General features: G+C 40.6%; 1 long non-coding RNA gene across 5 annotated transcripts in view; it reads left to right on the top strand.

Annotated features, from left to right (window-relative positions):
- Window positions 1–17,353, top strand: part of LOC143379192 (uncharacterized) — a 134,623-nt gene extending 117,270 nt beyond the window's left edge. For 4 of the 5 annotated variants that reach the window (XR_013088438.1, XR_013088436.1, XR_013088435.1 and 1 more), the window contains 3 exons: window positions 5,445–6,153; window positions 14,618–14,772; window positions 15,254–17,353. This is a non-coding gene — a long non-coding RNA (uncharacterized LOC143379192). The remainder of the gene's footprint in view (window positions 1–5,444; window positions 6,154–14,617; window positions 14,773–15,253) is intronic. The other variant, XR_013088437.1, reaches the window with a different exon arrangement.
- The last annotated feature ends 5,772 nt before the right edge of the window (window positions 17,354–23,125 follow it).

Genomic DNA, 23,125 nt, shown 5'->3' with positions numbered 1-23,125 from the left:
TGTATTGGGCTAAATAGACCCCCTTCCCCAAATTTGCTTTCATCTGGAACTTCAGAATGTGCCCTTATTTAGAAATAGGTACTGTAATCAGTTAAGGATCTTGACATAAAATCATCCTGCATTTGGGGTGGGCCCTAAATCCAATGACTAGTATCATCATAAGAAGAGGAGAGACATGAGTCTCCAGACAAAATCAGAAATACCTCACTTGTCCAGCGGACAGTGTGTGGAGTACCCAGTTCATGCTTGATGCTGTCAGGATAGGAAGTTCCCCCTGCACCCAGGTACCATCTGGGGAGGAAACAGGTGTATGGCCAGAGCTCCTTTGGAAAGAGGAAGCAGACCTAATGAGAAGTGTGAACTTGGAAAATGAGTGACTATTTACCTAAAAGAAATGGAAAGAAGGCCATGTGTAGATGGAGGCCGAATTGGAGTGATGCTTCCCTGAATGAAAGAATTCCAAGAGCTGCTAGAAATGGGAAGAGGCCAGGAAGGGTCCTCCCTAGAGATTTTGGCAGGAGCATGGCCCTGCTGACACTTCAAGACTTCTAATCTCCCAAACTATGAGAGAATAAATGTCATCTGAGACCTCCTGGTACATGGTACTTTGTCCAGCAGATCAAGCAAATGGAAGCAATGTGGGAGCAGGTGGCTATGCTGTCACTTTGGACCATGCTTCTGGTGGCCCGTGTCCATGTGCTACCAATAGGAATTTGATTATGTATGGCCTGAATGGGAATGCAGATATGCTGAAGGAGCAGATGATCTAGACAAGGGAGGATACTGAGCGGGGCCAGGGACCCAAGGCTTCAATCCTAGGGGCCAACCTAGTGTTCCAGACACAGAGGGAGACCAGCCACACATCAGCAGACCCTGTGACAGGACATCAGTCTCTAGACCAGAACAGAAATACTTCATTTGGGTGGAGTACACAGTTCATGCTTAATGCCTTCAGGATAGGAAGTTTCCCCTGCACTCAGGCACCATCTGGGAGGAAGCAGGTGTGTAGCCAGAGCTCCTTTGGAAAGAGGAAACAAACCTAATGAGAAATGTGAACTCAGAAAATGACTATTTACCTAAAAGAAATGGTTCCAATTTAGAAAGCCTGAATTATTTTTTACTGAAAACTTGAAGATTTGTGGTGTGTGTGTGTGTTTTCACTAGGAACTGAGTGCAAGATGAGAATAGATATAGAAAATATAGCTATAGTTCTTGCCTATTTGAATTGTAGGATATAAATGCCAACTCTAATCCTACCCATTCCTTAATATTTTACATATTGTGTTGGGTTTTCCTTATGTTTCTTTTCCTGAACTGTTGGCTCCCTGTGAGTTGAGATGACCTCATGAACTTTTGGACACATCTTCAGATATCTGTGTCCCCAAGACCTAATGGGGCTATCCTGAAATATAGGATAAAGTCTCATTGAATATTTGTTGAATAAATGAAAAATTAAAAATGTATAAATAATATTTCCTTTATTTTTTTATCAAGATCTTTTTCAAGTTTTATAGAGTGTCTGGATTTTCATAGGGTCTTTTGTCTCAGACACATGCTCCACAGGAATGTGAGTCTGGGGAGTAGACTCAGGGTCAGGGAGCTTGTAATAAGTTAATGGCTCTAAATATGATTCTGGGTAAGAATTCCAAGTTAGAATCTTTCCAACCATAAGAGTCATGGCCCTGTGTCAGAGTCTTCTATGTCTGTGAATAAATGAGGGGAGAAGAGGAGGAAGTTTTCAGAAAGAGATTAGTTCCTGCTATGATCTTTATTTCTACTTAAAAAAAAGTTATTTAAAACTTACACAGTATAAATTAATTCAGATGTAAATAACCATTCAGACAACAAGGAATTTGACAGGCAGAGGTGTCTGCCAACATGTCCTGAGTAATTAGCTAGATTTTTGCACTTTTTTCATTTGTTGGCAGCACTAGGCAACACTTACTTATTTCTTCTCTCTGACTGGATGGTGCTGATTCTAGGAGTTAAAAAAAAAGACTTTGGGTTTTGGTGGTCAGCCTCTCATGATTTGGAACCTACCTTGGGGGCTCTCCAAGTTCCTGTTCTTTGAAGATGATTTCCTGTTCTGAAGGTGATTTAGCATTAAGCCTTGGGCCTTGATCCCTGAACCATTTCTTTTTCTTTGGAGCCATTTTACTGAGGATCATAATATCTATCAACTTCCCACATCCTTGTGAGAATTGATTAAAGAGCCTGAGTTGTGGAGAGGAAAGTGGCCAAGTGAGCACAATTATGGCTTTTAAGAAAACCCAAAACACACCAGTCGATTTTCTAAGTTTGGATCTGCTTCTGCCTCACCTCTGCCAGGATGTTAGGGCAGCTGAGTAATTCTCAGGGTATATATAGAGAGGATTAGACTTCAGGCTATAGAGTCACATAGATTTGAGCATGAATTGTAGCCAACACTGCTATTTGCTGTGTGACCTTGTGGCAAGTGCCATAAGATTCTCTCAGTCTCAGTTTCCTCACTGGTACAATGGGAATGATAATACCAATATGTCAGAATGTGAGAATTAATGGAGATAGTGCACAGCAAGTGTTTGCACAGGATCTGGCACCCAGGAAGCAATCCACATTGATTATTAATAGCGACTATTTATAAACTACTTTCATGGAACACATAGGCATATAAGCTGTCATTAGCTGGTAGGGTCATGATGACATCCCATGCTCATTCAGAAGAGACTTCCAGGACTTGTTTTTATCCCACTGTGAAAACTTTTTTCATTTCCTGTTCATGTGTGTGTTTGTGTGTGTACCTATATGTGCTCACTCTGATCTTTACAACAGTTTCAGGCATCTTTTATGTGAAATGAGACAGTAAGAATAATTAAGTGTCTCAGATCTTTTAAAAGCTGAGATTTGGGTAGAGCACAGAGGAGTGGAAGACAAAGAGGACAGAAATCAGTGAGAGGAGAAGGGACTCTCAGAACATACTGAAGTCAACGTTAGACATGAAGTTGGAAGAGTGTGGGCTTCCACATCTCCAGCAGGAACCATTAAGGCCCTCCCACTCAAGCTGTGCCATTTCTAAGCCAATTCTCCCTGATGAGGCAGCTGCCTCTTAAGCAGTATTGTTAAAATAGACAACCCATCTCCAGGTGCAGGAGGAACCAGGGCCCCAAACTAAATGGAGATTTGTAACAAAAGCTCATTGTTTGCTATCTGTTTAGAGCCTGTTTAGTGGTGCCAATAATAGGAAAGCCACTTGATTTCCACTGGAAGGCAGTGTTTAAGGAAGATGACATTTAGAAGAGTGGGGAATGCAAACACGCCATTCCATTACTCCATCTTCCTAGACATGAGGATACTCTGAAGTCGTCATTCCCAACTCATGCTCCGTTCCATCACTTCTTTGACGAAAGTGTGGCTTCTTCATTTGCAGTGTCCTGTCCATCCTGTGTGCACTGACCGAGCTGGCACAGGGTGTGGTGGAGCAAAGCTGTTCACCTCATGGCAGCCAGGGAGCAGAGAAAGAGAGAGGAAGGGGCCAGGGTCCCAGTGCCTCCTTCGAGGGCATACCCCCCAATGACCTAACTTCCTGCCAGTAGGCATCACTCCTAAAGAACCCAAGACTTTCCAGTAGTGACCAAATCTTTAACACAATTGAGCCTTTGGAGGACACTTCAGGAACAGAACTCTTAAAAATGGTTGTAATGTAGTGGCACTCCCTCCTCCACAAAGAAAATCTTAACTAAGCTTCTCCAGAAATCTTCACCATAATTGATTTTTAGACTGTAAGCAAAAGAGTCTCTACAAAAAAGTTCAATGTAGTTAAACTTCCTATTTTCCTGTTGCTGTATTTTACTTGGTCACTTTCCTGGAAGAAATCAGCACTCCAGGTGCTGAATGCTCCTTTACTAGTTTTCACAAACATTTATCTAGTATAGTAGTTTGTAGAAATGTATTTGCAAATGCAAGGTGTGATTAAAAAAAATCCTTTAACAAGGCCTGTGGCCTTGAGCTGGAGCTTCACAGAGATGTCTACATTTTTAAGATAAGAGAAGTTACCAATTAGGCTCCATGGTAACAGCTGGCAGGAGGAGGAAAGAAAGGGGAGAAGCAGCTCTCCCCTTCCCAGGTGTTGTCCTTGAAGTGTTAACTTACCCAGAACAGTGAAAGAAAAAGCTGCTTTATGTGAAGTTCTGCAGACTGTGAACTTCTGAGCCCTTCCCCTTACATGCTGGGTATAAAGTTCTGAAACTACCTGAATTCGGGGTTCAGGGGATTAATTGATTACAGCAAAAGCTGTGCCCTCTAGACCTGGCTGCAGCCAAATAAAACTGTTTCCTGCTATCTTTGGTGCCCTGCCTCATCTGTCCCTACAACAGTAATGGTAAACTTTATTTTGTATATTTTAATATAATAAAACTAATCAGGGCGGTAAGTGAGTACTCCAAAGCATGAGGACAAGTGACCCCTAAAGCCCAGGCCTGGCGCAGGTGTCCTTCCTAGACATAGCCCCCTGACCCCGTCTCCAGAGCCTGGGTGCCTCTGCTATGTGAAGAGGCTCAGGAAGGTGTGGGATTAGAGCAAGTGGAGGTACCGGATCTGGAGGCACATCTTACCCAAACTCGAAGAGCAAGAGTGTCTGCCTCATTTCCAGAAGAGTTCTGTCCTCAATGAGTCAGGTGCAACCACCCAGCAGGGGGTCAGGAAAACGAAGTTTATTATACTCACAGGTGCAAGGAACAGGAGCCATGACATGCAGGGCCACATGAGCAAGTACCAGTATAGGTCAGGAGGCAGAAGGGGCAGGAGAAAGGGAGAGTCTGGGTCTTTACTGGGGCTCCCATGGGAAAGGCAAGTTAGGGCAATTTGAAGAATTTAGAACTGGCTAATTTAAATAATAACTGGTGGCCTCCAGTTGCCTGGTACCTGGCTCCGTGATGATTTAGAAGGTAGGATTTTGCCTCAAGGGCATTCAGGACAGAGAGGAGATGGCTGTGCTCTAGTTAGTCTGTATATCAAAGGTGTGCTGTTTGCTACCCTGTACTATCTTCAGGATTGGCTAGTGCCAGGAAGGGTAGTCTCTCCCTGGACAGAAAGGTGTTGTTAAAACATCAAAATATATGGAATACAAAAATATAAGCCAACAAAGGTCTTATGGTTTAAATACGAAGGGTCCCCCAAAGGCTCATGTTTTAGAGGTATTGTCCCCACTGCAGCAATGTTCAGAGATGGTTTTTTTGGGAAGTGATTGGACCTTTCGGGAAGTGATTGGATCCTTTGGGAAGTGATTGGATCCTTGGGGTGCTGACTTCATCCAGGGATTAATCTATTGATAGCTGAATGGATTACTGGGAGGTGATGGAAACTGTATGCAGGTGGGGCATGACTGGAGGCAGTAGGTCAGTGAGGGGTTGCTCTTGGGGACTATATATTGTCCTTGTCCACTTCCTCTCTCTCTTTCTGTTTCCCAGCTGCCATGAGGTGACCAGTTTTCCTCAGCCATGCCCTTCTGCTATGATGTTCTGCGGCACCCAAGCAATGGAACTAGCTGACTATGGACTGAAATCTCTGAAACCATGAGCCCAAATAATTTTTTCCTCCTTTAAGCTGGTTTTAACAGGTATTTGTCATAGTGACGAAAAGCTAACACAACAGGTATCAAATAAAAGATCACTTACTGAGATCCAACATGGCGGCGGGCGGAGAGGCAGCGCTTTCAATACCCCTCAGTGATGGGGTCAGAAAGACGCATAGATACGCTCAGATTCTACCGGCGGAGAATCTCCTAGCAAAATTCCACTGAAGAGAGACCGGCCGGGAGTTACTAGGATTTTTGGAAGTGACAGCTTGCCCCAGACGAGTGAATCCCTGCTATGAGACGCAGAGGTCCAGATCCGCCAGCCGCTGTCTGCGCGGTGCGGCGCGGCCGCCCGCCCAGCCACCCGTCCGCAGCCACCGTGCCTGGGTGGCTAGTCTCCGAGACGCAGCTTGGCAGGAAGAGGTCTTTAGCCAAGCCTTCATGAAATAGCGAGCCGGGAGCTGAGGCCAACCAGGGATGGACCAGTCCCACCCCTCCCTTCAGACACTCTGGCAAGGAGCCTGGGGTCCGCCATAGCAGAGAGGTGATGTCATCGGAGTTTGGCCAACAAAATTCCTTCTCAGCGGAATCCACTTTAGCAGGTGTGTGACTCCCACCCCATCCAGATACAAGCAGCCAGAAAACCTCAGGGATCTCTCCGGGGGCGTGTCTGTAGGGAAGCAGAGGGGACTCCCGATCCCTAACCCCCCATATCACCAGCGGCGACTCCCAAGGTCTTAGCCACCAGTTTACCACAACACTGGGGCTTAAATGGGACGCGCGGTGGGACTGCAAGTGTAGCTAGATCTCTGGGGAACCGCTTCTGGGGAACAGGACCTGGCTGGCTGGCTGATAGGAGGGAGGGGGGAGGGGCCCGAGAAGTGAAACGGCTCTGGACTGACAAGACTGAGAGATTTCCAGGAGTGGACTTACAGGGATTGCTATCGGCACGAGGGCAGAAGCTCCACTCGGAGGGCACAGCTCCGCCTACTGGAAGAGAAGAAAATGAATCTCTAAGACTTCAATTTTTTTTTCTTCTTCTCTCTCGGTTTCTTTCTCCCCTTTTCCTTCTTTCTTTCTTTCCTGTTTCAAGATTTATTGTTCTTTTCATTCTCCTCTAATCTATCTATCTCTCTCTCCTTCTTTCTTTTTACGAGCACCTTCCTTCCCCTACCCCCCAACTTTCATCCCAAGCATTATGTCTTCCATTACATGTAATTGTCTAAATGCAAATAGGTGAATGTCTCGAGGCTGTCTATAGGACTCCTAAATACCTAGCTATTACCAACACCCTGATCCAATCGCCTGTTAGTATCCCCCTTCAGTAGAGCAATCTTCTAAAGTAGCCAAGACATACTAACCCTCATACCATCATAGCACCTAACCTAAACATAAAGTCCTAAGAACAAACAACAAATCACTATATGCATACAGAACCCAGAAGCCTTTTATGAATTGAATGAATCAGCTTTAAAGTACAATAAAGCCCAACATTTCTAAGCATAATCTCCCACCACAAAGGAGAGACAACAGAGATATACAAAACCAAAACAAATTTATAGGAGAAAGCAGTTACACAGCAGTCAAACAGAGCTGGAATGTAACGTGAACAACATGAAAAAAACAAGGGAAAAAAGGATTACAAACAATGCAGGACAACTTAAATCTACAGGATGACCTAGAAGCATCAGAAACATGGACAGGGAAAGAACTCAAGGCATACCTAACTCAGATGGAACGGAATATTAGAGAAGACATGAGACAGCAAGTCCAAGCAATGAAAATATATTTTGAAAACGAATTAAACAAATTCAAACTGCAAAGAACGAGCTTTACCAGGAGATAGAGATTAAAAAAAAAAAAAACAAAACCAAACAGTAATCCTAGAAATGCAGGAAACCATAAACCAAATTAAAAACTCTAACGAGAATATTACAAATAGACTAGATCAAGTAGAAGTCAGAACATCAGATAATGAAGACAAAGTTTATCAACTTCAAAAGAATATAGTCAACACAGAAAGTATGCTTAAATATCACGAGCAATCTATCCAAGAGTTATGGGATATCATAAAAAAACCAAACTTGAGAGTCATTGGGATAGAAGAAGGTATAGAGGTTCAAACCAAAGGAATGGACAACCTATTAAATGAAATAATCCTAGAAAACTTCCCAGAGATGAAAGATGGAATGGATTGCCAAATCCTGGAAGCCTACAGGACCCCAAACATTCAAAACCGTAATAGACCAACTCCAAGACATATAATTATGAACATAGCCAACATACAGAACAAGGAGAGAATATTAAAAGCTACGAGAGAAAAGAGGCAGATTACATTCAGGGGTAACAATGAGGTTAACGACTGATTTTTCATCACAGACTTTGAAAGCGAGAAGATCCCGGAACAACGTATTTCAAACACTGAAAAATAATGGATTACAACCAAGAATACTGTATCCAGCAAAATTAAGCTTCAGATTTGACAATGAAATTAAAATATTTCACGATAAACAAAAGCTAAAAGAATTCACAGCCAGAAAACCAGCACTGCAAGGCATTTTGAGCAAAATACTACAAGAAGAGGAATTGAAAAATAGCGCCCAAAACTAACAGTGGGAGGTATCTCAGTAAAGGGGGAGAAAAATAACCAAAGAGGGAAAACTAGCCAAACTAAAATAAATAAATAAATAGACATGACTGGAAGTACAAACCATATTTCAATTGTAACCTTAAATGTTAATGGCTTAAATTCACCAATCAAGAGACATAGGCTAGTAACCTGGATTAAAAAAACAAATCCAACAATATTCTGCCTTCAGGAGACTCATATGATAGGAAAAGACATACACAGGCTGAAGGTGAAAGGTTGGGAAAAATCATACCACTCACATGGCCCTCGGAAGCAAGCAGGAGTGGCCATACTCATATCGAATAAAATCAACTTCAAGCCTAAGTTAATCAAAAGGGATAAAGAAGGACACACTATACTGTTAAAAGGAACCATCCACCAACAAGACATAACAATTATCAATTTGTATGCACCAAACAATGGTGCTGCAACGTTCATAAAACAAACTCTCCTCAAGTTCAAGAGTCAAATAGACCACAACACAATAATTATGGGTGACTTCAACACACCGCTCTCGCCATTAGACAGATCCTCTAGACAAAAGCTGAATAAAGAAACTATAGAACTCAATAACACAATCAATAACCTAGACTTAACTGACATATATAGAATATATCAACCATCATCAAGTGGATACACGTTCTTCTCAGCAGCACATGGATCCTACTCAAAGATAGACCATATATTATGCCATAGGGCAACTATCAGTAAATATAAAGGTGTGGAGATAATACCATGCACCATATCTGACCATAATGGAATGAAACTGGAAATCAATGATAAAAGAAGGAAGGAAAAATCCTGCATCACCTGGAAAATGAACAATATGTTACTGAATGATCAATGGGTTACAGAAGACATAAAGGAGGAAATAAAAAAAATTCTTAGAGATAAACGACAATACAGATACAACATACCAGAATCTATGGGACACAATGAAAGCAGTTTTAAGAGGGAAATTCATTTCCTGGAGTTCATTCCTCAAAAAAAGAAAAAACCAACAAATAAATGAACTCACACTACATCTTAAAACCCTAGAAAAGGAAGAGCAAAACAACAGCAAATGTAGTAGAAGACAAGAAATAATTAAAATCAGAGCGGAAATCAACGAAATTGGAACAAAAAAAACCACTGAAAAAATTGATAAAACTAAAAGTTGGTTCTTTGAAAAAATAAATAAGATCCACAGACCCTTAGCCATTCTAACGAAGAGAAGAAGAGAGAGAACTCAAATTACTAACATACGGGATGAAAAAGGCAATATCACAACAGACACTACAGAAATACAGAAGATAATTAGAAAGTATTTTGAAACCCTATATTCCAATAAAATAGAAGATAGTGAAGATATCGATAAATTTCTTAAGTCATATGATCTGCCCAGATTGAGTCAGGAAGACACACACAATTTAAACAGACCAATAACAAAGGAAGAAATAGAAGAAGCCATCAAAAGACTACCAACCAAGAAAATCCCTGGACTGGATGGGTATACAGCGGAGTTTTACAAAACCTTCAAGGAAGAATTAATACCGATACTTTTCAAGCTATTTCAAGAAATAGACAAAGAAGGAGCTCTTCCAAATTTATTCTATGAGGCCAACATCACCCTGATCCCGAAACCAGACAAAGACACTTCAAAAAAAGAAAACTACAGACCAATATCTCTAATGAACTTAGATGCAAAAATTCTCAATAAAATCCTGTTGAATCGAATACAAAAGCATATCAAAAAAATTGTGCACCATGATCAAGTAGGATTCATCCCTGGGATGCAAGTCTGGTTCAATATACAGAAATCAATAAATGTTATTCACCACATCAATAGACTTAAAGATAAAAACCATATGATCATCTCTATAGATGCAGAAAAAGCATTCGACAAAATACAGCATCCCTTTATGTTCAAAACACTAGAAAAACTAGGGATAACAGGAACTTACCCCAACATTGTAAAAGCTCTCTATGCTGAGCCTCAGGCTAGCATCATTTTAAATGGAGAAAAACTGAAGGCATTCCCTCTAAAATCTGGACAAGACAGGGATGCCCTCTCTCACCACTTCTATTCAATTTAGTTCTTGAAATACTAGGCAGAGCAATTAGACAGACAAAAGAAATTAAAGGCATAAAAATAGGAAAAGAAGAACTTAAATTATCGCTATTTGCGGATGATAATATATCTAACAAACCCAAAAGGGTCTACAAAGAAACTGCTAGAGTTAATAAATGAATTCAGCAAAGTGGCAGGATATAAAATCAGCATGCATAAATCAAAGGCATTCCTGTATATCAGCGACAAATCTTCTGAAATGGAAATGAGGAAAACCACTCCTTTCACAATATCCTCAAAAAAAAAAAAAAATACTTGGGAATCAACCTAACAAAAGAGGTGAAAGATTTATACAATGAAAACTACAGAACCCTAAAGAGAGAGATAGAAGATCTTAGGAGATGGAAAAATGTACCCTGTTCATGGATAGGCAGAACTAACATCATCAAAATGGCAATATTACCCAAAGTTCTCTACAGGTTTAATGTGATGCCAAACAAAATCCCAACGGCATTTCTTGTAGAAATAGATAAAGCAATCATGAAATTCATATGGAAAAACAAAAGACCCAGAATAGCAAAAGCAATTTTAATCAGGAAGTGTGAATCTGGAGGTATAGCGATACCAGATTTCAAACTGTACTACAGAGCAATAGTAACAAAACCAGTATGGTACTGGTACCAAAACAGGCAGGTGGACCAATGGTACAGAATAGAGTACACAGAGACCAATCCACAAAATTATAACTTTCTTATATTTGATAAAGGGCTAAAAGCATGCAATGGAGGAAGGATAGCATCTTCAACAAATGGTGCTGGGAAAACTAGAAATCCATATGCAACAAAATGAAGCTGAACCCCTTTCTCTCGCCATGCACAAAAGTTAACTCAAAATGGATCAAAGAGCTTGATATCAAATAGAGACTCTGCGCCTGATAGAAGAAAAAGTTGGCTCCGATCTACATATTGTGGGGTCGGGCTCCAAATTCCTTAATAGGACGCCCATAGCCCAAGAGTTAATAACAAGAATAAACAAATGGGATTTACTTAAACTAAAAAGTTTTTTCTCAGCGAGAGAAACAATAAGAGAAGTAAATAGGGAGCCTACATCCTGGGAACAAATCTTTACTCCTCACACTTCAGATAGAGCTCGAATTTCCAGAATATACAAAGAACTCAAAAAATTAAACAATAAGATAACAAATAACCCAATCAACAAATGGACCAAGGACCTGAACAGACACTTCTCAGAGGAGGACATACAATCAATCAATAAGTACATGAAAAAATGCTCACCATCTCTAGCAGTCAGAGAAATGCAAATCAAAACCACCCTAAGATACCATCTCACTCCAGTAAGATTGGCAGCCATTATGAAGTCAAACAACAACAAGTGCTGGCGAGGATGTGGGGAAAAGGGTACACTTGTACATTGCTGGTGGGACTGCAAATTGGTGTGGCCAATATGGAAAGCAGTATGGAGATTCCTGGGAAAGCTGGGAATGGAACCACCATTTGACCCAGCTATCGCCCTCCTCGGACTATTCCCTGAGGACCTTAAAAGAGCATACTATAGGGATACTGCCACATCAATGATCATAGCAGCACAATTCACAATAGCTAGACTGTGGAACCAAGCTAGATGCCCTTCAATAGATGAATGGATAAAAAAAAAAATGTGGCATTTATACACAATGGAGTATTACGCAGCACTAAAAAATGACAAAATCATGGAATTGGCGGGGAAATGGATGGCATTAGAGCACATTATGCTAAGTGAAGCTAGCCAATCCTTAAAAAACAAATGCCAAATGTCTTCTTTGATTTAAGGAGAGCAACTAAGAACTGAGCAGGGAGGAAGAGCATGAGGAAAAGATTAACATTAAACAGAGACGAGTGGTGGGAGGGAAAGAGAGAGAGAAGGGAAATAGCATGGAAACGGAAGGAAACCCTCAATGTTATACGAAATCACATATAAGAGGTTGTGAGGGGAAGGGGGGGAAAACAAGGGATAGAACTGAACAACAACAGATGAGGTAGAGAGGGAAGATGGGAGGGGAGCGGAGGGGGGATAGTAGGGGGTAGGAAAGGCACCAGAATACAACAGTCACAAATATGGCATTATGTAAAAATGTGAATGTGTAACTGATGTGATTCTGCAATTTGTATTTGGGGTAAAAATGGGAGTTCATAACTCACTTGAATCAAATGTATGAAAGATGATATGAGCTTTGTAATGTTTTGAACAACCAATAAAAAAATATAGTAGAACAAAAAAAATATCGTAGAACAACAAAAAAAAATAAAAAAAAAATAAAAAAGGCATTAATATGTAAAACTGATAAAGAGCTATCAATAAAAATACAAAAATAATTGTTAGATTATGGAATATCTATAAAATGAGAATCTCTGTAACTATTAAGTAATGAGGTAGTTCCATATTTTCTGATAAGGATATATGTTTAAGAAATATTAATAAAGAAAACAAACGAGTAAGAAGATTGTGTATAATATGCTACCCTTTGAAAATACATATTTGAGGGCTGGGGTTGTGGCTCAGCAGTAGAGCACTCACCTCGAATGTGTGAGGCCCTGGGTTCGATCCTCAGCACCACATAAACATAAATAAATAAAATAAAGATGTTATGTTCAACTACAAAAAAAAAAGATCACTTATTGATTAAAGAACTTTTAAGGTTGTCTATTTCTGCATAACAAACAAGCCCTAAGCTTGGTTGTTAAAACGATAGCCGTCCTTCATTTGGTAGTGATTCTGAGCTGTGGGCTGGGATTAGCTGAGCATTTGCCTCTGTCCTGCTAACAGGGCCAGTGTGGCCTTCCTCACATGTGTGGCAGTTTGGAGGCATGACTGGGACAGTTGAGGGCTGGAACACAATATTTAATAAATCCATGGAGATTTGTAAACAGCTTCTGGTTCAGCTGAAAGCATTTAATAAATAGAAACAACTTAAAAATTCATTATGCTTTTTATGTATTTTTAGGTCATTTAATAATTTATCATTTAAATTAGCATAATTATATTTAGAGGTTATATATTTATATACATTTATTTGATCATAATTTAAGAATTTACAGAACTTAGATATTCTAATAACTTTCTTACAATTTATAATTTTTCTTGTTTCAAGTAGAATATATTTCTTTGCTTCTATACTTTCTTTTATTTGTACTTATATACTTAGTTATTTTGTTGAATTAAATTATTGGTTTAACAGAAAAATTTCTTGTAAAATATAGATACCACTTGTTATAATTTGGATCTTGAATTTCCCCCAAATTCCCATGTGTAAAAGTTCATGTGAAAAAAGGCTAGCTTGGCTCCATAGTGTAGTTATTGTGAATTGTGCTGCTATAAACATTGATGTGGCTGTGTCCCTGTAGTATGCTGTTTTTAAGTCCTTTGGGTATGAACCAAGGATAGGGGTCAAATGGTGGGTCCATTCTCAATTTTCCAAGAAATCTCCATACTGCTTTCATACTGGCTGCTCCAATTTGCAGTCCCATCAGTAATGTATGAGTGTACTTTTTTCCCCACATCTTCGCCAAAACTTATCATTGTTTGTATGCATAATAGCTGCCATTCTCACTAAAGTGAGATGAAATCTTAGAGAGGTTTTAATTTGCATTTCTCTAATTGCTAGTGATGATGAACATTTTTTCATTATTTGTTGATTTATTGTTCATCATCTTCTGAGAACTATCTCTTCAGGTCCTTGGCCCATTTATTGATTGGTTTATTTCTTTTTTTGGTGTTTAGCAGCCACATCACTGTTTATAGCAGCACAATTCACAATAGCTAAACTGTGGAACCAACCTAGATGCCCTTCAATAGATGAATGGATAAAAAAAGATGTGGCATATATACAAAATGGAATATTACTCAGCAATAAAAGAGAATAAAATCATGGCATTTGCAGGTAAATGGATGGAGTTTGAGAAGATAATGCTAAGTGAAGTTAGCTATCCCAAAAAACCAAATTCTGAATGTTTTCTTTAATATAAGGCTGATGATTCATAGCGGGGTAGGGAGCGGGAGCATGGGAGGAATAAACAAACTCTAGATAGGCCAGAGGGGTTGGAGGGGAAGGGAGGGGGCATGGGGTAATTAATGATAGTGGAATGTGATGATCATTACTATCCAAAGTACATGTATGAAGACATGAAAAAAATAAAAAAAATTTTAGTCTTAAAAAAAAAAAAAAGACTAGCTTGGTTGCCAGCCTGTGGTGCCACTGGGAGATAGGTGCATTTAGGTGGTGGAGCCCAGTGGAAGGAAGTCATGGGGATTGTGAATTCTTGAAGGGGATATTGGAATCCTGGTCCTTTCTTGTCTCTCTCATTGCTTTCTGACTGCTATTGCCTTCTAGGCCTCCTCTGCTACATGCTCCTACCATGCTGTACTGTGATGCTACAGGCCCGAAGCAATAGTGATCATGGACCTAAACTGAAACTGTGAGCCAAAATAAATCTTCCATCCTTATAAGTTGATTAAAATCAAGTATTATGCAATAGTGAGAGAAAGGTGAGTAGAACCTTTTATTAATTTTTATTTGTTAATCTTTATGAAGGTTAATTTTTATTTTTTATTGATTAACTTTTATTCAGTTTAATTCTCTACTTTTTTAAAAAAAATTCCAAATGTTTACTTCTATTTTATAAGTTATGATAAAGTGAATATAAAAATTTTACATTTTCTTTGCATTAAAGCATAGGTTGTCCATTGGTGTTCAAATATTCTTTCAATTTTTAATTTCAATTCCTAGATCATCAGAGATACTACTTAATTCTGTTTATTTCACTTATTGTAGTTATGTGGACTGAATTGTGTGTCCCTCCCATTCATATGTTGAATACCTAACCCCAATGTAACTGTATTTGGAGGAAGGGCTTATAATGATATAATAGAGGTTTAGAGGGTTCCTAAGGGTGGACTTTTCATCTGATAGGACTGTTACTATATAAGAAGAGGAAAAGTCACTAGAGGTCTCTTTTTCTCTCCACAGGTGCACAGAAGGTCAATTGAAGACAGGGAAAAGGCAGTTGTCTACATGCCAGGAGAGGGTGCAAAATTGTCCAATTCCTTGGTATTGGATTTTCAGCCTTCAGACCCATGAGAAGATAAATTTATGTTGCTTAAGCCACTCTATTTATGGTATTTTATTATGGCAGCCTGGGAACACTAACACAATAGTAAATATAAAACTTATGAAGGAAAAAGCCAAAGTGAGTTATTGGGTTAACATTCTTCATTACATCATCTAGGGGTAATTAAATACAGTGCCTTAGTGATAAATTAAAAATATTCTGAAGTGTTTCCAAAATTTTAGCTGAAATGCCAAACTTTCTCTCTAGCATAGAGATACCAGCACAGTCTGAACCAAAGGTTTCCATGAACATACTTCTCACTGATGCTATTTTTTCTCAAATATTCACAATAAAGTCTAGTACATTATTGTAGATATTATTCTTTTTAACACCATAAGATTCAAAAATTTAAAATTTCTCATTTTAAATTAATTATTAAAATGCGTTATATGAAACAGTTTCATAGAAGATGAATATTTTACTGTCTCGATTTATAACTTGTCAAATAAGTTGCTTTCTCATTTTAGAAGATGTATGTTTTCCAACAAGTGGGACCATAAATTTGGAACACAGTGTATGCTCATATAGATATAATTATTTTTTAAAGGCTATTGAATATTTCATGTTTGAAAATGCTCGACTATATTTAAGCACTGGATAGTTTTAACATTTATAAGGATTCTTTCTTAATATTTTCAATTGTTTTATTAAAAACAAATCTAGATTTTATTTTTTCAAATGCATTATTATAAAAAACTGATCTTCTGATTGCTTTTGTTAATCTTTTGATGGATAATTACAAATTTAAAAAAATCAAACCATGATTTTTGACAGAATGTCACTGTCATTCTGATGAATATGTAAGTTGTAGAGGAAGAATATTTTTTTCAAACTTCAAGTTTTTAGTTGGAAGGGGCCCCTATCATAAAAGACAGATTTATAAGAGAAAAGCAGAATTTTGTTAACATGTATATTTAATATATACATGGAAGATACTTAGACAATGTATAGTTCTAAAATAGGTGGCTTTGAATTTTTGCATATACATATATATATATGTATATATGAATACAATCTTTCATAAAAAACAGTTAATTTTTAGAAAAGTGATAAAAAAGGGAAAAGTACTTTGAATGTCTAGGGGTGGCAACTTGAGGGATGGCAAATAATGGCAGATAAAGGCTAGTTAATAAAGGCTAGTTGATTCCTCTGGTACCATCTGTAAGCCAATACAGGTCCAACATTGTCTCCTGTGGCCAACCTTTGTTTCCCCTGGTAGAAGAGGAGGTAGGCTTTTATCTTTGTAAATCTATGTCCTGATTTAGTCAGCTTTATATCACTGTGACCAAAATACCCAACAAGAAAATCTTACAGGAGGAAAAGTTTATTTTGGCTCATGGTTTCAGAGGTTTAGTGCCTGGTCAGCTATCTCCATTGCTCTGGGCCTGAGCAGAAGGCAGAACTTCATGGCCGAAGGGCAAGGCAGAGGAAAGCAGCCCAGGACTTGACAGCCAGGAAGCAGAGAGGGAGCTCTGTTCACCAGGCACAAAATATAAACCCCAAAGGCACACTCCAATGACCTTCTTCAACCACAGGGCACTACCTGCCTATGGTTGCTATCCAGTCAATCCATATTAGTTTAGGTTACAGCTCTTACATTGTAATCAGTTCACTCCTGAACATTCTTGCATTGTCTCAAACATGAGATTCTTGGGGGACACCTAATATCTAAACCATGATGCTGATTTTAAGCAGTTGGAGGAAGGGAAGAGAGCTTTCCTGTAGCTGGTTCTTAATTGCCTTCAGCTCAGAAATTCTTCATATTTTGGGGTGGGTGACATATTCTGGCTTCTCATGAAGTCTTTTAATGATGAACTCTGAGTACCATTTACCTCCAAAGTAGCACTGGTGGTATATTTTTGTTAAAATAATAAAATTATTATTATAGAAATAAAAAGTATTGTAATATTTTGTAAATTTCTTGTATTGTGAAAGGTGTTCCGGTCACTGAAGATCCTTTAGGCTGCAGTTTATTATTAATATCACTGCTTGTTCTCTGTAGACTCAGATACTTGAGGTATATGATATTTAATGGAAAATTAATAAATGTATCCACTATTGGTTATCTCTTTATTCTAAGTTTGTTTTTAATGTTTTATTGATAAGTTTTTAAATTTGTAAATATTGAAAACTACACTTACATAAGAATTATAGTGTATGAACAATACAACTAAAGTAGCAACTATTCAGAATCAGTGGCAACCATGTGAATTCAGTATAGTGATAAAAGTATCATACATTATGAAGTGCCTTGTGATAAATAAACATATAGGAAGTCCATTTATCAATGGTCTTTGTGGCATCCTATATGATTAACCTGAATGAATGAGTTTAATTTAGAATTTAATTATTAATTGACTTTACTGCCTACTGCTAGAGCCATTCTACTCTTTACCAATCAGAACAGAAATCTTTTAACATTATAAGAGTCACTGCTGCTACACTAATGAATATTGGCTGAATAAATTATAAGGTAAAAAGTAAAAGATCTTTGAAGACAAAGGTTCTTTCTGGTTTGAGGAAAGATTTATCTTCTAGTAGAGATCCTGGGAGATGTCCCTTTGCGGGAGGAATGGGAGAGAAGAGAGAATGCTTTTGCCAACAGCCAGAGGGAAGCAGGAGGCAATTTCTTGCAGGCTAGAAAGAAGCCAAGGTTGAGGTCCTGGAGAAGAAGGGACTCATACATTACTGCATGCCAGCAATCTGAGGAAGAGGCAAGACCTCAGAAGTATGGCTGTGTGGGAGGGCGTAGCCAAGACACTGGGACTCCCAGGCTTTCCAGCTAGTAGAGAGCAGGCCAGAGGAGAAAGGACTAAGGACCAGTCTAGCAGGATGTCTCAGCAGGATCCAGTGTGAATCCATGAACACTGGCAGGAGCTGTCCTATGCTTTGATGCTATGTAAGCCCCCCAGCAGGTTTGCAATCTTGTGGGGAGCCCCAGTGAAGGTGGATACTAAGTTCCTTACCAGTCAAGCCAGAATGTGACTCAATTATTTTAAAGAAAATAAAGAGGCGATTTATACAACGCACATAAATTTGCAATTCATAGCTTCACACATGAATGTGTGACAAACAAGGAAACACTGTCCGAAGCCAGCCAGAGCCAACTTGCACATACGAGGGCACAGAGGGCAACAGACATTGGCTACCAGTGAATAAAGTCACTGTGCTCCACTCGGAACTGGCAATGGCAGGCACACAACTTTTTAAATAGTTATTGTTGCATAAATTATATACAAGAAAAGGGTTAAAGTGTCCAGGGTATGCGGAGTGAGGAGAAAAAATCTTTAGATCCTAGTTTGAACAAACCAGCTGTAAAATACAATTTCAGGACAACCAGGAAGCATGTATGGCAAAATGCTAACCATTGTTGAATCAGATAATAAATGAGTGTTTTATGTCTTTTAAATTTTTATAAATAAAGTAACTTTAAAAAACCTTGATTCTTAGGATATTCCAAACATCCAAACACACATGAGAGGAAAACAAAGATCTTAGGGCACATGGCTCAGCCTGGGCAGTGTTCTTTTCTGGTTGGGATTCAAGGAGGTGTGTGAATGCAGGTTGGGGATCCTGGGGGTGGCAGGGTGGAGAACTCTGCGAGCTGGAGTTCACCTGGAGACTGGGGAAGCTTTCTGGCTTTCTGATAAGACCAAGCTGGGAAGCAAGGGATGAATCGAATATGCCCTATGGACATTGAGAAACTCAAGAGTTCATTTATGGAGAAAATGCCAGATATGGAGACACTCAAATTCTATATTAAAGGAAGTGTCTGGTTAGATGTTCCTATGGGCATAATGGGTCAGTGATGGGCCAGGAGGAGGCTCACAGCCTGGGTAACTAAGCTTCCAAGAAATTCAAACTCATTCCTATTCACGCACTGATCATTTCCCTGAGATGCCTGAGGCTGGAGATGGGACAGGAGTATAAGGCAAAGACAGAAATGGGATAATGTTGAAAGAAACTTCATGGTGAACCAAGTTTTTCATTGTATGGGAAACACTTTATTGGCCTTCACTTGGAATACACTGAGGTGTTAATTATACATGGGTGGGAAAAATTAGAAAACAAAAACTAAACTATGTATAAAGGAGGAAATCTGGGAGCAGTGGCATGTGCCTGTAATCCCAGCTACTGGAGAGGCTGAGGCAGGAGGATCGCAAATTCAAGGCCAGCGTGGGCAACATCGCAAAACCCTGTCTCAAAAACAAGCAAAGAAAAAAAATAAGCAACAGATATAGAAAACCACCAGAACAAAAGACCAGCTCAAATTACTTGAATTATTGAATTTTCCTTTGATACTGTCTTATTGTTTAGGTGTCATGAAATTTTATGTGGTATGATTACAACAATGAAAATAAAGGACTGTATGTATGTATAAAGCGAAAAAAAAATGAAGCTAGAAATAAAAACCACTGTTTTGTTTCTGAGAATGGCTAACTATGCTATTTGTTTGATCTTCTTCATTTCTGTATTTTCTCAATTTTCTTTTAAGGGCAATTTATACTGGAAGAAATACTTATGTGTTCTGGAATAACCTGGTCCTAGGGTATAAGAACCAGCTCCACAGTGCTGTGAGACCCAAGCAAAGAGGTGAACAGATCCAGGATTGCACCTAGGGCAGGTTATTGGAGAAATTACTGATGGAAGCATGGTCATGGGCAGTAGCAAGACCAAGTGGATCCCCACAATTTGGTCAGAAAGACAGGAGTTTATAAAGTGTTCAGGACAAAAGTCATGTCATCCAATTTAGAATATACCTAGTTTATCTCAAGTTAATGTCAAAGAGTCAGGCACATTCCTGGTGCCTGGGTCCAGTTGTAAGTTTCCACATACTACTATTTATAGTGTGCTGGGAAACTATGCAGGGAAAACTGATCAGGGCAACTCAGGGGTTGATCAGGTTGGTTATGACTCAAGGTGGCTGCAGATTTGTCAAACTGATTTTATACATTATGTAAATATAAAGGTGAAAGTGATAAGGGGTATAATCCAGAGAAGGGCTGGATTCACCAGTGTGCGATTTGTACAGTTGCCCAGGGTCTTATGCTGGGAAGAACCGCATCTTGGTTTAATGCTCTACTGTTGCTGTCTTAAATCATTCTTAATTTTTAAACCAGAAGCTTCATGTTTTCTAAGCCCAGAGACAATTAAATGCAGATCTGTTGACCACCAAGGTCAACAGTTCCTGGACATGGCACTTTTTTCTCCACGCCAGCTGAAAGGCACCTTCTAAACTGGAGGTGTGGCCAGACAGGCATCAACTCTGAGATTTAATAGAAAGAGCCCTGAATTAGGAATGTTCATATCTAAATCTAGTTTTGCCACTGGTTAGTTGTAAGGCTAGCTCTATAACTTCCCTTCCAATACTAAAGTCATTTAGTATTCACAGGGCAATTAGCATGCCAGCATTAGAATCAAGCAACAAGTGTTTTATCTAGTGCCTTTCTGTGCAAGGTACTATTCAATACCGTGATGTAGTTCCACCCGAATTAATCAATCATCTTTTAGGGCATTGCTCCTTTTTTCCTGGATTGACTTATCTGAAACCCAAGTTCTTCTTAAAAAAAATTTTGTTTGTTCTTTTTAGATATACCTGACAGTAGAGTGTATTTTGACATATACCCACACATGGAGCATAACTTATTCTAATTAGGATCCCATTTTTATGGTTGTACATGATGTGAAGCTGAAACCCAGGTTCTATTTGGAATGACTGGAACCCCCTTCATTGATTCCTTACAAAGCAAGCATGTGAATTTCCAAGGTACTGGGCCACTGGGAGATAATAATCCCTAACGTTTATGGAATGTGTGTAGAAAGGCCAGGCTCTGTGCTAGGTTCTTATTCCCTCTATTTCTTATTTAATCCTTTTCATTGGTTTGACACTTTTTTTTTTTTTTTTTTTTTTTTGGTACTGGGGATTGAACCCAGGGTGGTTTACTTCTGAGCCACACCCCTGCTCCTTTTATTTTCTCTCTGAATTGCTGAGGGCTGGCCTCCAACTTGTGATCTTCCTTCTGCATCCTCCCGTGTAGCTGGTACTACTTTTATCCCTGTTTTCTCAGATAAGAAACCGACGTTTTGAGAGATTAAGAAACTTAAGCTAGAAAAGGGTCTGCGTCCAAAAAGCACATGTTCTCTTCATAGTGCCACTAGGCCAATACCAATAATAATGAAACACTGTTGTTGCCTCTTCTACCCAGCGAAGTCCTCAAAATCTACGTTTCCCCAATCTCAAGGTCAAACGGTGGTGGTGGGGGGGGGCGGGATGTGGAGAATGTCAGAGAAGGACGATAATGGAGAATTTTACAGAGTCTGGGAGCAGGGCTGTAAACGCAGTACAGTGTACTGAGTGCGGTAGAGTTTGGGACAATCCATCTAAGCAGCCACGGGGTACAACAGACGTCTTCTATCTCCAACCAAGACGAGGCAACGCTCCCCAGAAACCCAGTCCCCACACTTTTCGCTCTGAAAGGCGAAACTGCTAGAACTAGAGGGGCGGCTGTAGGGTTTAGGCGCGAAGCACGCATCATACTCTTCCGCAGCTACCCACCTCCTTCAGACGCACGTGTTTAAAAAGAGTCCCTGGCTCACCCGGCCCGCTCCACCTCTGCTGGGTCGCGGGTCCCACTTGCACTACTGGCCTCAAGTTTCATCGGAAAGGCTGGTGCGCACGACTGCAGTGGCGGCGGCGCCCAGGCGCCCAGCAGCGTTTTGCCACCCACCTTTCCCAGCCTCCGCCGCCGCAGTCTCCGCCCGCCGGGGAGGGCGTGCTCGGCGGAGCCCGAGCGAGGGTGGGGCGCGGAGAGGGAGGGGATCCCGGGCCGCGCCGCTACATTTCTCCCAGTGGCAGAGGCAGAGGCAGCGGCGGCAGCAGCAGGTGGAGCGAGCTCCGCCTCAAGCAGCACTTGGCCAGAAACCCGCTGCTACAACCGCCTGGAAGGGAGCTGGTCCGCTGGGCCGGAGTCCATACCCGCCCCGGTCCGACCCCCAGTTTCCCAGGCACTGGGGTTACCGAAGCCGGTATCCCTGGGCCGCGGTTGGGGCCAGGGCCGGGGCCGGGAGCGCCTCGGAGCGCACAGCTGCGCTGTTCTGGAAGCCCACGTCCGGGACGCAGGATTAACGGGACCTGGCTTTTCTGGGCTATCCAAAGACGTGTTCTCCCGGGAAAGAGCCACTGTTGACTGTGGGATTTGGGAGAAGCTTGGAGTCCTCCTGGACACCTCGCTGGACGCTCTCCATTTGCGCCCGGCTGGCGCGGGAGGGTCCTGAGCAACACGCTTGCCTTTCCTCTTCAGCTTAGGCGCGGAAAGCCGAGAGCTCTTTCCAGGGGAACGGGACCTCCTCATTTGGTACTCCGTGGAATCCTAGCATCTCTCCTCTTGTTGGTCTCCGGGGCCTCGCTAGTTGTCACTAATCTGCAGGTGTTCTCTACAGATTTGGTTTCTTCTTCGAACTGGGGACACTTGTCACCAAGGACTCTCTACGCACCTTTCCCTGTCTTCGCGGGTGGGCTGGGTCTTAGGTCTCCAGAGCCTGCGGGAATTCTATCCCTGTTCGCTGACCCTAAAGCCTCTCTCCGCTAGCGGTGACAACCCCTAGCCACTGGCCTCCAGGGGAGTGTGCAGACGGGACTCTGTTCTTCCCCCGTTTGAGGGAGTGCGGCCCTCTGGGGGCATTCGTCTTTTAGGGCTTCTTTGTGTTTGGGAGATTGGGGTCCCTTGGCC

Source organism: Callospermophilus lateralis, chromosome 13, assembly GCF_048772815.1.
Source record: "Callospermophilus lateralis isolate mCalLat2 chromosome 13, mCalLat2.hap1, whole genome shotgun sequence".
NCBI lineage: Eukaryota > Metazoa > Chordata > Mammalia > Rodentia > Sciuridae > Callospermophilus > Callospermophilus lateralis.
Note: the sequence above shows the minus strand (reverse complement) of the source record. Positions and strands in the feature narration are given on the sequence as shown.